The sequence below is a fragment of the Podarcis gaigeae genome (genome assembly GCF_964106915.1).
Source record: "Podarcis gaigeae genome assembly, chromosome: 14".
NCBI classification, from domain to species: Eukaryota; Metazoa; Chordata; class Lepidosauria; order Squamata; family Lacertidae; genus Podarcis; species Podarcis gaigeae.
In genome coordinates this window covers 6,986,930-6,987,152 of record NC_139690.1, presented here as the reverse complement: position 1 = coordinate 6,987,152, position 223 = coordinate 6,986,930, and positions in this window count along the sequence as shown.

Here is a 223-nt window from a genome sequence, read left to right as displayed (position 1 = left end):
CCAGACTAAACATACTCAGCTCCTTCAACCGTTCTTCATAAGGCTTGGTTTCCAGGCCCTTGATTATCTTGGTCGCCCTCCTCTTCACATGTTCCAGCTTGTCAACACTCTTCTTAAATTGTGGTGCCCAGAACTGGACACAGTCCTCCAGGTGTGGCTTGACCAAGGCCGAATAGAGCAGAACTATTTCTTCCTTTGGCTTGACCAGGACACTATTGACTCA